General features: G+C 39.4%; 1 long non-coding RNA gene across 1 annotated transcript; it reads left to right on the top strand.

Annotated features, from left to right (window-relative positions):
• Positions 1-8,715: 8,715 nt before the first annotated feature.
• LOC120717569 lies at positions 8,716-14,377 on the top strand. The gene is made up of 5 exons (XR_005692231.1): positions 8,716-9,957; positions 10,043-10,360; positions 10,446-10,536; positions 11,741-11,818; positions 11,908-14,377. It is a non-coding gene; the product is annotated as an uncharacterized LOC120717569 (long non-coding RNA).
• Positions 14,378-17,568: the final 3,191 nt, after the last annotated feature.

The raw sequence follows: 17,568 nt of genomic DNA, 5'->3' as shown, positions 1-17,568 counted from the left end.
CCTACTGATCTTATGGGAACATTTCTCTTGGCCGTTTCAGTCCATTTTAGTCAAACTCTCAAAGAACAGCCATAAACTCATCCAGTATTATTAACAAGGTTTCGCTTGCTTTTCTTTGCTGCCACCAGGGGGCAGAAGAACTCTTAAACACACTGTTGACCACAGCTTGTAAACGAATAAAACAACGTTAGTTGTTAGTTTTCGTTAGTTTTCACGAGACAAATGCAGTAGTCGCAGTACATCTAGATTCTCAGACAAGTCTGCGTTTGTCTATCGGATCATTTGGATTTCCTGAGAAAACAGTGAAAAAAAAAAAGGTTGTTAAAGCTGAAGGCACCCCCCCCCGTCCCCCATAGCAGTTAAACACACAAAAGAGGGCAATTTTAAATCACAATAAATGAAATGACTCACTCTAACCGGTTTTTGTTTTCAGCTGCTTCTTTGTGTCGTTTTAAGCTTATATTTTGATTATTCACCTCTCTCTCCATCTGTTTGATGCTTCTGGTTCTTGATGTCTCACTTTGATGATTTACTTCCCTCGTTTCTCTTCTGACTAAGACAATCAAATGTGGAGGTGTACTGCACTGAATGGGTGCACAATGCATATGCGGACATCTGCACGTTCAGTTTGTATGCATATACATTATATTGTAGAGTCTATGTAAATAATGTTTATTAAAGAAAAGTGACTCAACAGAACCTTCTGTATTTATTTCCGGAAGACCTCAAGCAGTACGGGTCGGCAGTAATACATCCAGCACCATCATTTTAAACACGGGGGCCCCGCAGGGATGTGTGCTGAGCCCCCTCCTCTTCACTCTGCTGACCCATGACTGCACTCCATCATATAGCTCCAACCTCTTCATCAAGTTTGCGGACGACACAACGGTGGTGGGTCTCATTAGCAACAGGGATGAGACCGACTACAGAAGTGAGGTGAGACGCCTGGCCACGTGGTGTGCTGACAACAATCTCTCTCTGAATGTGGAGAAGACGAAGGAGATTGTTGTGGACTTCAGGAGAGTGCACACCCAACATGCTCCTCTGACCATTGACGGAGCGTCTGTGGAGAGAGTGAGCAGCACCAAGTTCTTGGGTGTGCACATCACAGAGGATCTCTCCTGGACGTACAACACCACAGCACTGGCCAAGAAATCACAGCAGCGTCTCTTCTTTCTCCGCAAACTAAGAAGAGCAGGAGCACCAGCCCCCATCATGTACACTTTCTACAGAGGCACCATCGAGAGCATCCTGTCGAGCTGCATCACTGTGTGGTTTGGAGCCTGCAATGCGTCCTGTCATAGAACCCTCCAACGCATAGTGAGGGCTGCAGAGAGGATCATTGGTGTCTCTCTCCCCTCCCTCCAGGTCATTTACAGCACCCGTCTCACTAAAAAAGCCCTTTGCATAGCGGCTGATCCCACGCACCCAATGCAAAGCTTCTTCAAGCTGCTGCCGTCAGGGAGGAGACTGCGGAGTCTCCAGGCCAGGACCAGCAGACTGAAGGACAGCTTCATCCATCAGGCTGTCAGGAAGCTTAACTCCCTCCCGATTCTGCCCCCTCTCCCCTCCACAGTCTCACTGAACTCTGTCACACACACACACACTCTCTGACTCACTCACTGGCCTGCACCAGTTACCAGTCACTTTGTGGAGCATTGGACTGCCATTACCTCATAAGACTTTGTTGTTACACTATCTCTTACCGCATACTACTAATCTCCATTTGCACTATTTGCCTATTTGCACTACTATGCCTCCTTACTTGAATATTGTATATTGTATATTGCATAGCTTTTTTTTTTTTGTTATACGTAAAATTGTATTGTATTTATTTAAATTTTTACTTTTTAATTATTTTATTTGCATTTTTTTAATCACTAGGGTTTGAGAGTAACGAAATTTCTATTCTCTATATGTCCTGTACATGTGGCAGAATTGACAAATAAAGTTGACTTGACTTGACTTGACTTGATGGTTTGTAACATCAGCAACGCGCACAGCCAAAAAAAAAAAAACCCTCAAACTCTGACATGTTAAAAATACTTTAATGTGCTGAGACTGAGCACTTTTTAGGCATGCAACAGGTCCTTAATGAACAGAATGAAGTATCAGATGTTATGTTCCCAAATGAGGACACAAGATCTTAGGAGGGAAAAAAAATGAGAGAAGCAGCTGTGCTTTGTTTCTACAGTTATGAGTATAGGGCCAACTGAGGTCTCCTGCTTTGAAGTTCAATGTTTTGTCACCCAATCCATCCCCTCCAGCCTCCTCCTTAAGTAGTGTTTGTGTCCCCAATGGGGACATTCCCATAGGGCTTAAAATCTGGGACTCTCCACCTGAACTTCTCCAACTGAAGAAGCTCCTCGGATGAGAGGTGAAATGTCTTCAAGGAAACTTAAAGAAGTCCAGACGCTTTTCTTTCCAAGCTCCTTATACTGTTTGTGATTGAATAGTCTCAGTTTTCCACATGCATTCAAATGGTCACTGGAGGGCGCTGACACAATGAAACGTGTAGTCATTTTTAATGAGAGGATGGCCTTCTTTTAAAATAATTCAGATTTGATTTGATAAGAACCCATTCATTTATGCACATATTAATAGTATAAACAAGTGCATAAGGAGACCAGACTTTGTGCTTTTAGTGGTATTAATTAAAAAAATATATATATATATTTTTTTTTCAGTTTTGAATAGGCTTTTACATCATTAAGCATCGCGTCCTTCGATCAGAGCTTAGGTTAGTAAAAGTCCTCTGCAGAAAGACCTTTGTTGTATCTCGCGTACTGAAAGATTAATGTTCTTATTTCTTTCAGGATTTCAATATTTCAGGATTACAAACCATCAATGGTGTGCACGCTCCACTGAGGAGTAATTAAAGAGTGATTAAGAAGGACAGTCTGAGCTCTGAACACAGCGGCGCACTGAATTTTGAACACAAAAAAGCGAATGAAGAATGTTTTTCAACTGCAACCCATCAATTATATATAACTTCATCTCCTTTGAGTCTACCTATTTAAACAGATTCTGTGTTTATTTGACACCCCGAGGCGTTTTGTATTACTGTGTGTGAAAGTGTGCACATGCACTGGGCCTTGTGTTTGGGCTAGCACTGGTGTTAAAATTCATGAAAAAATATTTTCCTTGTGTTTACAAAGTTAGTTTCATGCCCCTAATTGACCCTGTTTCTAACACTGTGGGGAGATATTCTGTATTTTTCCATATTGTCTCGCTTATACACTGATCTTTGTTTGTCTCCCTGTTTTGTTGCCATGCAGGACGCTGTGAGAGAAGAGGAAAAAGACTTTTTCTCTTCATGCTTCCCATTGGGAGCTGCCTAACTAAACTTAATGTGTTAAACAAAGCAACAATGCAGCACAGACAAATTTAATACGGCATTTTCAGTGAGAGAAGTGCAAAGCGCATCATTGAATATATTGCAATGCAAAACGTGGGAATGAGAACGGGTTGTGCAATGTGAAACCAAAGCCACAGCAACAAAACCAAAGAACACAACGTGCAATAAAACATAACATAAAACAACAAAACACACTTCAGGAAATAAAAAAGTGCTGCTATGGATTAAGTGGGAGAATGGGGCGTCCACTAAATGCAGATTTGGTGTTTCAGTCCCCAGACTCACCTGCTAAAGTGTCACCGAGCAGATACAGAGCACCGAGCTCCTTTTCATGGGCAGAAAAGTGAATTAAAAACATGCTGTGAAGTATTTCGCATAGCTGATGTTAAAGGACCCGCTGTATGTGTGCACACGGCTTGCAACATTCCCTTTGCAGATAAGATTTTCTTCATTTTCTGCCTCAAAGCTCTGCAGCTCTCAGTGTCTGTGGGTGATTTTACCAACTGTGAGAGGCTAAAAGAGGAGAATCAAAGACTAAGAGAATATTTTATTCTCAATATAGTTTAGCACAGTTGTGTACACCGATTTCCTGAATCTTTGCCCACAGTAGGCTCAAAACACAACGACAGAAAAACAAACAAACAAACAAACAAAAAAAAGCCCCACAATGGGTTTTTTTTCTTCTTTTCCAGAAAAATGCAGCTATTTGTACTTAAATTTAACATGGATGGAACTGAAGTTCCTCATGGCAGACTGATGTCATTTCCTCTGCCTATGCTAGTAGTCAGCAGTGTCCTTGCCTGAAGTTTAAACTATGTTTGAAAGCATGGAAAAAGGAGAGAATAGAGGGGACATTTTAACAAAGGGGCATTCACATAATATATTTCTGGATATGCTTTTAAGATATAATGACATTGAAATGTCCATTTGAACCCTGAAAGCATGTTAGATTGAATTAGGACTGAGGAGATGGGCTGCATTATGCAGAGTTCTGCATGCACACTGAGAGCTGCACACGCCCTTTCAAAGGACCATGCAGAGCTGAAGAGGAAATAATCTTTAAGAGGCTTATAAACAATTAAATATTGTTGCTCGGGTTCCGCGGTGCTAAGAATTTTAAAGCAGTCCATAGTTTATAAAGTCTTCATTTTGAATGTCCTTTGATAAAACATTCCCTTGTGATTTCAATCTCCTCTTACATCTTTTCAAATTAGGCTCAACAGTCTTGCTGAGACACCAGTGAGTGAAACAGGAAATGGCTTTAAGCCATCATCGCAGACTTTTGTTGTTTCGATTCCAAAACAAGAAACGCTGCCCCATTTTTTTTTTCCATGAAGTGGTGTGTTGTTGAGTTTAGAAAAAACAACAACAACAAAAGGGGCCCAGTTGTGACTCATTTTGTCAAAATGCTAAACACAAAGCAGAAAGGCAAACCGCACTGTTTTGCAAAACTGTTTTGTCTCAAGTACGTGTTAAAATTGCCTCGTTCTAAAATCTTTGTTGATCAAAAAGACACACGCATACTGTCTCATGAAGAGGTTTTTCTGTCATCCAACAACACACTGATATACTTAACATATACACATATCATGTGCAGTAATAAATTGTGTGGGTGATTACAGACTTGATGAGTAATTAGGCTTACTGTGTCAAAACATTTAGCACAAGCCGGATAACATGCAGCGATTGTTCTTTAGGTAGAGCTGTTCTACACAAGCACAGTGCATTTGGTCACGGAAACATGTTAAAAACAAGAAGATAAGAAACTTGTGGCATGGCTGTTGGTGACAGATGGGCTAAGTATTTCAGAAACTGCTGAGTCACTGGGATTTTCCCCACATAGCCATTTCTAAGGTTTACAGAGAATGGTCTGAGAAAAATATCCAGTGAGTTCTTTTGGCAAAATGCTTTATTGAGGTCAAAGTTTAGAGGAGAATGGACGGATAGCTTCAAGCTAATAGGACAGCAACAGTAACTAGGGTCAGAATTTGCTGTAAACAACATGAAGCATGGATCCATCCTCCCTTGTAACAGTTCAGGCTGGTGGTGGTGGTGTCATGGTGTGGGGAATATTTTCTTGCCACTCTTTGGGACTAACTGAGCATCATTTAAATGCCAAAGCCTACCGTTGTATTGTTGCTGAAAAGCTCAGATCATCTCAAACAGGTTTCTTGAACATTACATTGAGTTCACTGTACTCAAATGGCCTCCTCAGCCACCAGATCTCAATCTAATAGAGCACATTTGGGATGTAAAATAACAGGAGAATCGCATTATGGATGTGCAGCTGACAAATCTGCAGCAACTGTGTGATGCTATCATGTAAATATGGACCAAAATCTCTGAGGGGTGTTTGCATCATTTTGTTAAAGGTGCTAATAAGGCCTTCATGTGCCATGAAGCATTAAGGCAGCTCTGTGGCCAGGAGGGAGTCCAACCTGGTGTTAGCAAAATGTAGCTTATAAAGAGGTTGGTGAGTGTGCAACTTAATGTCACATTAAAACTCCATTAAAATTAACAGCCTTGTTTTCAACATAGCATTTGGAAAAAAATGCAATTTGAATTCCTCAACAGCAAAATGTCATTTAGTTTTTGTCATGCAGACCTCTATGAACATTCATTTCAGTACAGTTCACTGATAAAGCTGTTTTTTATATGACTTGTTGAATGTTTCCTGTCCCTTTGTCCTCATTCTTAACTCTGACAGTTTTTGCCAGTTGCAAATCTCTCAAATCTCTGTGCAAGCTCAAGCTCAAAGCTCAGAGATCACACTTCTATCTAAGTGTGAATACAAAGCCACTAAAGCAGTGGCACCTTAATCAGGGTCACAGCAGTTTGTTTGCTTGTACTTTGGTATTACACATTTTTACCATATAGAAGTCAGATGTTATTCGTGAGATGCTGAAGCTCCGACACACAAAGAGAAAGAACCAGCCATAATAACAATACATTTGTTTCTGAGTTACATGATTGGTTCGTTACCAGGCCTCTGGAGAACTTCAGGACATGTTGAGGAGGTCATTTAGCCATTTGAATCAGCTGTGTTGGACCAAGGACACATGTAAAACCTGCAGGACACCAGCACTCGAGGCCTGGAGTTGGAGACACAGAGCTAGAAACAGGTGTGTGCCTGAATGTGATGCTGCATGTACTGCTGCAGCAATCTGGTGAACAGAGGGTGAATAAACCAGACCTTAAAAATTTCAGGTAAGTGGAGATTATCAACACCTGCTGTTGATCAAGATGCTCAACAGCAGGTATGTCAGGTGGAGAACCAGTGGGAATGCCCGTTAAGAGAGCTGGCAATCCTGGCAGAACTTATCCCCTTGCAAGAAAATGCACACTGGCTAGAAGAAAACAGAAAAGCATGAAAGAAAATCAGATAGAGGGAGGGAAAGAGAGAATTTGCTGTCCAGCACTGAAAGCAAGAGGGAACATAACAAAAAGGGCCTCAGGTGATCAGCTGAGTCAGTGTTAGATGGGACTGAAGGCAAGTTTGAAAATGTGAAGATAAAAATCTTTGTGTGTGAGGTTAGTAAGGAATGAGAACACCATCTCTGACGTTATGTGGCCACAGCAGTGCTATCAGTCATCATGCATTGTGGTTACTTTAGTGCATGAGCATGCATGGGTTTGAGAGAATAGAACAAAGCACAATAGAAAACCCATAACTCTTACTGAACTGTGCATCATAAATAAAATGAGGTTCTAAAAGTGCAATGCTAGATAGATCACTCACTGGGAACATTTTTTCATGCGAAACTGCACTTTTGTGTTGAGGCTATCAAAGCCTATTACACAAAGCAAAAGATGGCTTTCTGGTATTGAACAGCAACAGCAGTTTGTACAGTTATTTACCTGAAACCATAATTTACCTGAGCGCTAACTGCATTGGAGGTTCACAATCTCTTTCTAGAAGGCAACACTGTGAAAACGGCAACATAAAAAGCTATCGGTAGAAAAAATGCAAAAATATAGTTTCCCAGAAGTGTTTGATTGATAAATTCTGCAAAAGCTGATACAGGTGTTATCAGTTGTACTACACACACGCACAAACGTACATATTTACACCAAAACAGATACGTGTGGTGGGAAAAACAAAAGACTTTTACAGCATGTTCTGCAAGCAACTGAGAGAAGCTAACCAACAACAACAGCTCTTTCTTTCCAAGCTATTATTATAAAAACTGTCTTCTTCATAGAAGATTTAAATTCATTCACTGTGCACGTACATGTGAGAGGATCAAGCTGCGCTCAGAACAGAGAACTGAGGTATTTTCTCTTCTGATGTCTCCCCGTTTTCTGCCAGGGGCTTTCCAAGAGGCATCTCGAATATTCACGAACATCCATCAATGCCTGAAAGGGTCAGAAACTAGTCACAGTCATTGAGAATCACACACTCGCAGACACACATACACGCATTTAATTATTTCCTTTTTTTTTTTTTTTTTTTTTTTTTGCTCCTGGAGTTTTGTTTAATCACAGTTTTTCTATCACATCTTTCTCTGAGGCCTGTATAAGTCAAATGTAAGCGTGAGTTATAGGCAGCTCTTATGTTTGCAGGGGTGTGTGTGAAACATGTGGGGAACAAAAATTTAAATATGCCTCCGGAAAATAAATGTACCTCACTTTGAAGTCCTCTGAAGTGATAGAAAGGTGTTTGGTGCATGTGCATGTCTATATGTGTGTTTTAGTATGTGGTTAAGGGTTAAAGGCTTCCTGTAGTAGATATCTATGTGTCCAGGGGGGGGGAGGGTCCTATTTCACTGCAGGGCAACCTGCACGTGGCGAATAAAGCCTTGATTGATTGATTGATTGATTGCATGCTAGAGTCTACAGAAATGGATAATTGTTCTTAAGGACTTGTGTTTCACTGAAGTATGCACAATATTGTTCTTTTTTCACAGTTGCAAATACGAGAGAGAAAGGGGGGGGAGGGATAAACAATGCAAAACAGGTAATCACGACTAATCATGGTTCAGTGATGAATAGTTTGGGGATGGTTTGCTTAACCTAATGAGACAAAATTAGATGACAATAAATCATTTGCATATATATATTTTCCTGTTTTTAAGCTGAACCTGCTCTCACTTTGGCACATATGACTGGGTGCTCTGGTTGACAGCTGTTAACCATAGGCTGCAATCATTAACACAGCATTTTGGAGAAACAGGCCCCGCAAGTACACAAATAAAGTAATGCGGGAAGAACGCGCATGCGCAGTATAGCACAAACTGGAGGGCATGCGTGCAACCAAGCAATGAGTATGTCATCAGTCATGTCACACACACACACACACACACACACACACACACACACACACACACACACACACACACACACTGTGTCCTGTTCATGTGCTTTCTTTGTAGTTAAGGTTGTAAGACCAAGCAGACATAAAGGAATTGAAAAGCTTCTTGGGTAGTGATGCTAAACTCTTTATCTACATTGCATTTGCTGGAATGGAAAAGTTAAAAGTACTCAAAATTAATCATTAATCAATGGATCAGTATGTGATCTATCTAAACCCGATTGCCCTGAACTTCCCCTTGCTTACTTTCAGTCTGCAGTAGAGCGAAGTTTACTATAATATCTCATTTCACACATCAAAGCCGCAAAGAAGGAAATTACACATGCTTGACACGGTTGTCATAATTTCTTCCATCAGAATTATGCCACACATGATGGGTGCGTTTAGAACCTCGAGACCAATATTAAACTTGTACTTAGTTTAAACTTCCATTAGCTTGATAGGTTTATATAATATAACATTTGGAGCATCTTCAACACAGATACATTTATTTAGTGAAGGGAAAACTAAGTGAGAACACTTAATTATAATTATACTCAATTTAATTGTTACAATTTGTTGCTGAAGGGAATCATTATATAGACTCCTCAAAAAAATAAAATAATATAACTAAACATAAAGAGCACCAAGCACTGCAGGATCCCTACAAAATGACCTCCAGACCATTGGTGTGAATGTCTCTGGCTGAACAATCAGAAGCTTCATGAGTGTGGCCTGAGGGGCTGGCATCCTCTAACGGGCCTTGTGCTCACTGCCTGGTATTGTGGAGCCTGACTGACATTTGCCATAGAAGACCAGAGTTGGCAGATCCACCAGTGGTGCCCTGTGCTTTCCACAGATTAGAGCAGTATGATCCCAAGGATATGTTACAGACATGAAAGGGTCTGGAGAAGCTGTGGAGCATCACCAGTTTGGTGGTGGGTCAGTGATGGTCTAGGGAGGCATGGCCATGGATGGGAAGCACAGACCTATACAGGCTAGACAGTGACACCCTGACTGCCATTACGTATGAAGGATGAAATCCTTGGACCCACTGTAAGACCTGACGTTTGTGCAGGGGTCCTGGGTTCCTCCTCGTACCTCGTCTCGTGTGAAAAAAGTACGCAGGCAGTTCTTAGCAATACAATAACTAACCGCTTCCTTTTCCCCTGCTGCTCTTTCTCAGATACAAATATAACTGATCGTGAAGTTCAGTTCTCTTTCTCTCTCAGTCTGATGGTCATGATGTTTAGACTGAACCAAGCAGCACTTCTCATTCCGCTATTAGTGATGTGGCATGTCTTTGCAGGTACAGACATAATTATGTTCATCCTGTTATCGAAATTTGTCATTACCGATGACTATATTAATTGATTAACTCCTTTAAACTATAGGAATCACTAAAGACGACCGCAGAGCTTTGCTGGTGTCCAGAGGAGACTCCGTGACGCTGACTTGCAATATAAGACATAATAATGTGACCCTAGTCTCCTGGACCAACAGCAGATGTGTTTTTTAATATTCCAATGTGCTGAATTGCACCCATTCAAATTTCTCTTTTCATAGACTGAAAATAAATCGTGAGTTTCCTACAAAGCTAATTATTTTTAGTGCTCAGCCTAAAGATCAAGGACTTTATACATGTAGCATAACAGCCAGAAGTGGCATATACAGCATTACATGGAGTTTAACTGTGTCTGAGCACCCCAAAGGTAGGTAGAACAAAACACAGAGCTAATCACTTCTAGTAAAGGTCAAACAAGCACTTGAAATTAATTTACTGCTGATTTTATACAGATTCCGCTTCATCAAAGTATTTTCTATACATACTCCCATCTGCAATTGGAATCATTCTATGTGGCATCACACTAGCTGTCTTTATCTGTGGGTGAGTAAAACCTTTTAACTACTTAATTGTAAGAATGAATATATGAATGTAATCGAGGATAGTTCTGAATAATCAGTACTGCTTAAGACTGGTTAGACTGATTCGATCAATAATCTCACACGCTTTGTAACATTTTGTCTTTTTTCCCCACTTTACACCAAATTAGAAATGATCATTTTTTTATGTTGACCAGACCGTTTAGTCTCAGTTATATGTTCAGCTTTTGAAATAATTTTGAAGGTTGCACTGTATTAGATAAAAGACAGAACTGGAGTGTAGTTTGGTGTTCATTAACTAAATCAGCCATCAGAGCCTTTTGATGATGTATCTTTCTATGGAGCAGAGACCGAAAGAGTTCAGAATCCATAGGTTCAGAATCAAATATTCAAATTATTCAAATATCTGATATCTATTGTTGTAAATAAAGGTTTGGTAACTAGTCCAACAAAATATGAGTCATGCAACAGGAAAGACTGCACTGTTGAATGCTGAATACATGCAAGGATTATCAGCGAGGACAAGGAGAACTCACAGTTTATAAGTCCACAGGAGACAGAGGCAGGTACAGAACACATTATGAGAGGAAACCAGAAAGGAAGGGAATGCAGGAAGTGAAAGATGAGAAATGAGAGACAATGATGAGTACAAAATAAAACAGGAACAGAAATAATGCAAGAAAACAGAACAAAACATGCAGCCTAAAGTTTCTGCAGGGTTCTCACAAGTATTCTTTGGTGGCAGTGACTTCAGTTTTACTGAGAAAAGCATTTCCATACAACAAACTGCATTCAGACACATTTATGCTTTTTAAAAATCTGATATACTCCATCCAAGGGAGGCTTGTAGACCCGTTTAGCTTTTGGTATTTTGTGCATGATGACCTGATGAGGACATTCAGGGAACTCGGGACTAAACAAATAACATGGAAATTAATAGACCTACCTGCACCTACCTGAGCCACAGCTAAAGAAAATCTTGAGAACACAAAGACATTAATCTGTTGTCATAACAGAGGTGCTGGAGCACGCGCATTTGTCCTGCTTATAGACATTTTGGTGGTACAAGGGGTGAGCTATACTGGGCAGATAGTTTTAATGTTGTGATTGAACAGTATCTATCAGATTTATGATGTTAAAAAATTATTACTTAATTTCTCACATTGGCAAATGTTTTGTGTTTATTGCATGCTTTGTGTTTCTTACAGTAGGATGTGCAAATTGTGATGAAGACACTGAATCAGGATCCGGTCCAGGATCAGTTTCCTCCCCAGTCAGGAGAAGAGGTCAGAAGATGGTCACTCACATGTCTCTGCCTTTATTTTCTATCTTAGAACCTGCACTGATTTTTATTTTTCTCTTTTTGTCTTTGTAGGCAGTTCTTCCTCAACCACAGGGTGGCGCTGTTTGTTGTAAAAATAAAAAGCAGCAGAGGCGTCAATATATGGAGAGGGTTAATACAATCTATGATAATGTCTAAGCAGATTAACAATCCACACAAAAAGTTTTAATGAAGGGGATTTTAAGGGGGCACCATCAGAGGGAGGACAACGGTGCTACTATAGCCAATAGAACAAATCCCTCTGCTTACACAAAGCAGCCAATTAGAAGAAGGTTTGTATTAAAGAACACGAGAAGGGAACTAAACATGTTGTTTCAGAGACGGGATGAACTGCAGGTCTACCAAATAAATAGGGAAGACATGAAACTGTGAATCAGAACAAGTCGACTCCAAGTGTAACTTAAATGTTCAAGAATTTTCCTTAAAGTTTTCACGTTATGACAATAATGTATTTTCAGCTCAAGCTCGTTAATGTTTTTTCCATCTAGGTCTTCATTATAAGCTTGTTACAGGGTGATTGTGTATTATTTTATTTTTTTAGCATAAGTGTGTGTGTGTGTGTGTGTGTGTGTGTGTGTGTGTGTGTGTGTGTGTGTGTGTGTGTGTGTGTGTGAGTGTTATTCCATCTGTAAACAAAATAACTTGAAAGAAATTCTGATAAAACCTTGCAGAGTGGGGTCATGTTAACGATCCTTTAACATTTTGATTATGTCCACTGAGGCCTTCAAGGTCAACTTAATGATGATTCTTACAAGTGTAATACGGAGCTGTTTAAAACTTTGTTTATTGCTACCATTGGTTGTGTTGACAACATATAAAGGATATGAGTGAAATAGGGTCCAACTTTGATAAAAGTACTATCCCCTTAAATGTAAAAACTGCTCCCTTGGCGGAGGTTTGTGCTCCTGGAACACTTCTTGTAATAGTTATATATTACATAATGTTTTGTTTATAACTAGTTTATATTGAATTATTGTTTAAATATTATATTGATTATGATTTAATTTGTCATGTGCTTAAACTTCATGCATCGTTAAATGAACTGCTTTTTTGTCCCCTGCAAGTAACCACTTCCTGTTCTTGGCATCACCTTGAAAAGCACATGTAGAAGTGAAGCTTCACTTTGTCTGTCTGTAATCATGTTTGATCCAGATCAATCAGACATTCTCTTTAATTCATTCTTAGCTGTGTGCCATGTCCTCACAGGTACAGCACAAGTTTTTGATGCACATTTTCCGAGTTTAGTAACAGAATTTGTTTTCATTGAAAGCACACGGTGCACTCTGTGCTTTGCCTGTGAGGTAGGAGAAAGGTGATTAGAGCTCGATCTGCAGCCACACAATACGATTAAAGAACTTCCTCTGTCTTTAGTGTACCTGATGCTGTAGTGGACTTGTTTCTGAGAATAATAACAAACACTGTGATCTATTGATAAAATGAACATTAATTGGAATCGATTACAACACCTAGTAGAAGAAAAATGACATGTTTATATTTAGCATACCTGTGATTCACGATGAGGCTATAATAACTAAAATATACTGATAGTGTTTTTCTCCAACACCTTTGAAAAGTGTGAATTTCCTGTTTGTACTCTTTCTTTGCAGTTAAGCTTGTGAGACCCTGTGTGTGGGCAGAAATAAAGGAAACGAGAAGCACCTTCTGTACTGCTAGACCCTTGTTCTGCATGTGTGGTGAATAGACAAAAGTCATTTTTGTATGTCAGGCAGGCTGTTACTCATAACACATAGTTTCCTAATTAATGAGTCATTTTGGGATCTGATTAGACTTTTCAAACGGGTTCAGTTATTTATTAGGTTTCGCATTATCTAACACCATTTTCATTGAACATATAAGGTTTTTAAAAACATTTTCTTTCACCACTTTAAACCTGCAGTAGAGCAGAGTGCACGATAAGGTGTCATTTTCCACAGCAAGGCCACAAAGATGGAAATCATACGTTGAAGAGTGTTACGCACGCACGCACGCACGTACACACACACACTTGCATTCAAACACATATACAATGTTTAACATTATTTTGAAAATCTAGAAAACCTCAGTTTTATTGCGAATATACAACTTAACTGACCACTATTAGCTGGCCACTTTATTAGGTACACCTTGTTAGTATCAGATTAGATGGTAATTTTTGTTTCAGAGCTAATCTAATTCTTCGTGGCAACAGGGATGATGGGCTTTTGGTTGAACATGATAGCATATTTGTGCGGATTTGTAAGCTCCTTGATGTGACTTTACCATCCCACCACATCCTAAAAGTGCTCTGGTCAACAGACATGCTAACTGTTCAGTTCAGTTCAGTTCAGTTTCAGTTTTATTTGTCATATGCAAGTTAGCACAGGGTCAACATCGCAATGAAATGTATTTGACGAGCAGAAGACAGTCACTCAGTAGAATGGTACAGTAGAAAAAAATAAAATAAATTAATAAAAAATAAATAGAAAAATAGTAAAGAGCAAAATATTAATAAGATGTAGTAAAAGAAAAAGAGAGTTTCAGTTAACTGACTAAATATATATATATATGTGTATATATATATAAATATATGTACACACTAGTGATTAACTAAAGAAAATCTTAAATAGGAATGGGGGGGCAGATGGGATATTGCACAGGAATGAGCAGCAGTACAAACTAAACAGTACAAAAGTTTTTGTTTTTTGTGGCAGTTGTTACAGTATTGCACTTTTTTTTTTAAATATAAATATCAATAAAGTGGAGTGACCAGTGCAGATTATACAGAGTACTTGTGAAGCTGTAGGGTAGCTTCTGAGTGCGTCCTGTGGAGTTTGTGTGTGTGTGTTTAAGTGTTGTGGTGTCGTATGGCTTGATGGTAGAAACTGTTTTTAAGTCTTGTAGTCTGAGCCGACAGGCTCCTGTAACGTCTGCCAGATGGTAACAAGGAGAAGAGCTGATGTGCTGGGTGGCCGTGGTCCTTGATGATGCTGTGTGCTTTATGGAGGCATCGCTGAAGATAAATGTCCTGAATGGCAGGAAGCCTCAAATGCCCTTCACAGGAAGCTCCACAAGAAGCTGTGGAGGGCATTTGGTACCTTGAACACATTTTCATGTTTTAAAAAAAAGTTTGACAAGATTTGGACTTGGTGCGTTACCCTGCTGGAAGCCGGCACCAGAAATTGGGTACGCTGTGGTCATAAAGGGGTGGACAAAAAATACTCATCTTGGCTGTGGACATTTCGCTCAGTTTTTACAAAGACCCTCCCACGATTACAACACCAGCAGCCTTCCTCAGCCAACTGCTGATAAAGGCAGCATGGATCCACCATGTTATATCCACCATTTGGATAGAACAGCAATAGAGACTCATCAGGAAACATTTCACCAATCTTTGGATGCCCAGCTGTGGTGAGCCAGTACTAACTGTTGCCTCAGTTTCCTGTTCTTAGTTAACAGGAGTGAAAACTGGTGTGATCTGTAGCCCATCTACTTCAAAGTTTGACATATCATGTGCTCAGAGATGCTCTTCTGCATAACTCAGCTGTAATCAACGGTTATTTGAGTTACTGTTTCCGCCCCATCAGCTTATAGCAATGTGGCTATTCACCTCAGACCTGTGGGACACAGCTTTCTTAATTTCACACACTAAGTTTATGAAATTTGTTTTTGTTTTTCAAATGCATTACCAAAAAAACAAACAAACAACATACAAAAACCATAAAAACAAAAAAGTTTGAGGTGGTAACCAGAGTGTCAATAGTGGGACAATATGTGTGATTGTGTAAAGAGACTTATGTCACTGACATCACCAGGGTTTCTAATGAAACAGTTTTTAATTCAGTTATCAAACAAAGCTTAATGGGAGCATTATACACAGCAAGAGGAGGTGTGTTTGACTCTTGCAACTGTGGTTTTACACTCTACATTTAACACCTGAAAGGTGTTGCTAAGGTTTAGCTATTGTGCTCTGAAAACATTCACATTCTCACCAGAACCCGTGCACCATAAAAATCATCGTTATCATCAAATCCTCACAGTGAAGGACAGAAAAAAAATCTCATGTGTTTATACTAGTCACTATAAGGCAGTGTTACTAATCTTATCTCATATATTTAGGTATCTGAAACACCTGGAAAGTGGTAAGATATTATTATTGGTCACTACTTTTACTCTGCAGAAAGAATTATGATGAGGACACTGAAGCAGGATCAGTTTCCCTCAGGAGAAGAGAACAGAAGATGTTTGTCATGTTATAGGCAGCAACTCTCTCAACCACAGGGTGGCACTGCTTGTTGTAAAAATAACAAACACACCAGTGAGGTGGCAGGCTGAATTCAATCTATGATGTTTAAGCAGATCCTTTTAGACATTATCGCTGACATTATCAGTTAGAGCCTGAAAGGTCCTGATAAAGTTTAGTTATTTAGCTCTCAAAACATTCACATTTTTACCAGAACACGTGCAACACAGCAAAAGCAGAAAGTCAGGAAGTCACTACACAAGAACAGTTTGTTCAAAATCACACAGTCCTGAGATGAAATGTCATCAGTCAGCTGCTAATGAATATTTATACATGTCTGTTAATAGAAAACATATTAATGTTAATAATAATTCTCTATTGAGTCACGTGACAGTGAACTATTGATTATGACATATCTAAATGTCTTCCATAAAAATGACCTGCTGTTGTTAATTGTTCTACTTCACAGTCATAAAGCAGAACAATCACAGTTGTGTCACAAACTGAGCAAAGCAAAAAAATCATTGCAGGTCCAGTTTTTATCTGATTAACAATGCAGATGCAGTTTTAGCAGTTGAAAAATGCTCCTTTACTCAGGTGCAGCTTATATTTTCCATTTATGACATAAGGGACTAAATTACAAGAGGAAATTAATTGCAATATAAATTGTGTTCAGTTTCTGGAAGAAATATACTTCAGTTGTGACAATTCTGAATCATTGCATACATTACTTAAATGTAAATTATCGCTTCAACAAATGGTGATACATTCACATACATTAGTTCAGAGCTCAACTCTACAGCAAGTAACCACTTCCTTTTTTTGCGGCTCCTCCTCAGATATCAAAACAGCTGGCAGTAAAGTTCAGATCTGTTTCTCTCTCTGTCTGATGATCACGATGTTCACTATAAACCGAGCAGCACTGCTCCTCGTTCAGCTGTTAGTGATGTGGGATGTCTTTGCAGGTAAAGAGCTCATTTGTGTTTGAGATTCACTTTTTTACAGATGAAGTGCAGATAGAATTTTATACTGAATGATTGTCTCCTTTAAACTATAGAGATCGTTAAAGACGACCACAGAGCTGTGCTGGTGTCCCAAGGAGACTCAGTGATGCTGACTTGCAACATATCCAAGACAAATGCAACACAAATCTCCTGGACCAACAACAGATGTGTTTTTCATTATTCCATTGAGCGGAATCGCACCTATTCAAATTTCTCATTGCACAGACTGAAAATAAATCATGAGTTTCCTACAAAGCTCATTATTTTTAGTGCTCAACCTGAAGATGAAGGACTTTACACATGCAACATAACAGGCAGACGTGGCCTACACAGCATTACATGGAATTTGACTGTGTCTGAGAACCCCACAGGTAGGTAGACAAAAAGCAGATCCAGTCAATTCTAGCAAAGGTCAACCAAGCATTTTAAATTAATTCACTGCTGATTTGATACAGAATCCACTTCATCAAA

The sequence above is a fragment of the Simochromis diagramma genome, unplaced genomic scaffold (genome assembly GCF_900408965.1).
Source record: "Simochromis diagramma unplaced genomic scaffold, fSimDia1.1 OVJJ01000501.1, whole genome shotgun sequence".
NCBI classification, from domain to species: Eukaryota; Metazoa; Chordata; class Actinopteri; order Cichliformes; family Cichlidae; genus Simochromis; species Simochromis diagramma.
The sequence above is the reverse complement of the archived record's forward strand: the minus strand, read 5'-3'. Positions and strand labels throughout refer to the sequence as shown.